The sequence below is a fragment of the Alligator sinensis genome, unplaced genomic scaffold (assembly GCF_000455745.1).
Source record: "Alligator sinensis unplaced genomic scaffold, ASM45574v1 scaffold264_1, whole genome shotgun sequence".
In the NCBI taxonomy this organism is placed as follows: domain Eukaryota; kingdom Metazoa; phylum Chordata; order Crocodylia; family Alligatoridae; genus Alligator; species Alligator sinensis.
The window spans coordinates 3,640,880-3,643,591 of NW_005841831.1; the positions used below are offsets into that span (position 1 = coordinate 3,640,880).

Here is a 2,712-nt window from a genome sequence, read left to right on the forward strand (position 1 = left end):
CTACAGCTGGTGACCAGCACTATACATATGGTAGAGGCCTCCCTAGGCTACCAGCCTCAGGTTGGATGCATGGACCGCCACTTGCTGAGCAGCGTGTTCCTCGCTCTGATCACAGGCTCTGACATGATTGCTCCATTCAAAGGACCCACCTCCATGAAGGTAGGAGTGTGACTCAAGACACTGGCACTCTGACAGCTCCCCTGGAGGACACCAGTGGGCCCTGACTGAGCAGGACAGGAGAAGGCAGGTAGGACCCCACAGCATGGACCTCCCATGGGGCAAGAAAGTCAGGCCAGAGAGGGTGAGTTGATGCCTGGTAACAGCATCTACCTGGCAGAAGCACAGGGCCCACAACCAACATCTCACATGCCATTACCCACCCCAAGCCATCATCCCAAGGGCTTCTCTAACCTCCTGACAGAAAGGTGGAGAGCCAGGCAATGCAGACTAGTGCAGCAGTCATGGTGCTGAAGAGCCGGGGAGCCACCTCTGGCCATGGCCAATTCCTGTCAGCAGCTTGCTGACACCTTCTGCCACTCTCCAGCACCCACATAATATCCTCACCAGGTTTTTAAGACTTTCCCCATGATCTGCCTCCAGCAATGTGGATCAATCTGTCCTGTCCTATTCCCCTCCCGAGGCAGCTCCCCCATACTTAGGGTAAAAATCCTCTTCCCTCTCTGCTAACCAAAGCAAGCAACAAAGCCCTCTACATCCTGTAGGTGCTCTGTCTGCTCCCCTCTGTGCTCCCTACACCCCCTGCCCAGGGTCCTAGCCCTGGCCCTCCCTTCCCAGTCAGGAGCTTCCCCACTTTCCACCTAACACTACAGCATACTTCCCAGGGACTGAGGGGGCAACTCATAGAGGCTACTGTGAAAGATACAGGCCCGTTCCCTTCCTCCCCCTGCCCATCACACCATCTGCCTGCTCCTCTGCAAGGACCATAGATCCTTCAGGCCCCAGAGCTCCATCCATGTGCCCCCCGCCCTCTCCTCTGAGCAGAGGTGCCCAGATGCCTCAGCCAGACCCAACCCACAGGGGAAGGGGCAAGCCCACAGCCCTGCCTCATGCATCTCTGTGCTCAGCCCTTATGCATCTCCTCCCTGGTGCTGAGGGGCCTGCTGCTTTTCTGTCTCATTATGTGACACTCCCAGATACAAGGAGAGACCCATGCAGATGGATACACAGCAAGAGAGAGGGCTTATTCATGGGCACATCAATCCTGCATTTACAGATGCCTGCCCTGTGGGACAGGGGGCAGCCTGCCAGGCAGAACTGGGCAGCATCCCTGTACTACAAATTAGCTGTGCTGCTCATGAGAGGCAGGAACTGTGTCCATCCAAACCGCAGCAGCTGGCTACAGTGCCCATCACAGTTCCAGCCTGATTTCGGCAGGGCATCCAAAAGGGACACTAAGTTGATAGGAGAGAGAGGCAGGCAGCTTCTCTCACCAGCCTTTTCCAGGGGCAGGAGGGTGACCTGAGAGTGATCACACAGAGCCAAACAGGCAGTCACCCAAGGCTACACAACCCTACATAACTCACAGGCTTCTGGGACACTAGGACCCAATCCCATGTTGACCGTGCATCCGTGATGCAGAACCCGGGCCTAGCCTTGCAGGTCTGTCTTCCAGCTCTGTTACCACCACCGAGATCCTGGGCAAGTCACTTGTATCTGCAATACAAGGCTAATGCTTCAGAAGGGCATGAGGCCCAATGGCTAGCCTGCAGAACACCCCAGAGAGCCAAGTGCTGCCTTTGTCCTGACCCGTGCAAGCGCTGCTCTTTTCTGAGCAAGTCCTGGAGCACGGGGCGGCTCCCAAACTGGGCTGGCTCTAATTACAGGCTGCTGCTGCCCCTGCTAACCGCAGCCGACTCAAGTTAAAAATAGGCACATGTACAAACAAGAAAACCCCTCTATTTACCTAGCTGGCCATGTAACAGACCCTGGATGTGAGAGGGTGTCACACAGACCGGCCTGAGAACAAGGGGCACCACTGCTGAGATGAATACATGCTGGGCAGCATGGCCTGAAAGCAACAAGTAGATGCCCAAGAGCAAATCCACAGGGCTACAGGGTTATCCTCCCTCCCCTCCTGGCAGCCCTGGCTCCAGCTCTCCCTTCCCAGAGGCTGCCAGTACCCTCTAAGCAACCTGTTAACTCCCTTCCTGCTCCCAGAACAGGCTGCAACAGCACTTCACCAGGGCCCCTCGGTGTGTAGGGTCAAGCAGGCCTCCTAACCCTCACTGGGAATGGGAAATGTAGGTGTCACTTCAGTGCAGACAGCTCCTTAGGATTCCCTTTCCTGAGATTACACCATCACTGCCTAGGAGTGAATGAATGAGTCAGGCCTTTCCCCATGCTCCTCCACCTTGCCTGGCCCAGGTCTGTTCTCTGGGAGTCCTCATGGGCCAGGGAAATAAGGCAAAGGCACTGAATCTCCAGCACCTTCACCTCCCTCCAGGAAGGACCCACAGGGCTCTTCCTCCTCCCATATCCCCCCAGCACCATCTCCCCTTCTGGCAGACACACAGCCTCTCTCCCCCAGGTAAGGCAGCAGACCTGGAGGCCTTTTGACTTGAGGTTTCAATAGCAGAGCTGTCAACATCATTTTCCCCCAGGATCCAATGCGAGAGGCACCTGGAGGACCTGGATAGATTTGTACAACCCCGGGGGGGTGTTTGTGGCAGGGGAAGAGGCCCTTCATCTACC

General features: G+C 56.2%; 1 protein-coding gene across 3 annotated transcripts in view; it reads right to left on the bottom strand.

The window, feature by feature from the left end:
- LOC102383897 (transmembrane protein 150A-like) overlaps positions 1 to 2,712 on the bottom strand; it is a 29,837-nt gene that overhangs the window by 25,293 nt on the left and 1,832 nt on the right. The window contains exon 1 of one of the 3 annotated variants that reach the window (XM_025209919.1): positions 1,545 to 1,743. The exons of the other annotated variants lie outside the window; for them this stretch is intronic. The gene's annotated coding sequence lies outside the window, so the exon portion shown is untranslated. Of the gene's footprint in view, positions 1 to 1,544; positions 1,744 to 2,712 lie in introns of those variants that run through there. 3 annotated transcript variants of the gene reach the window in all.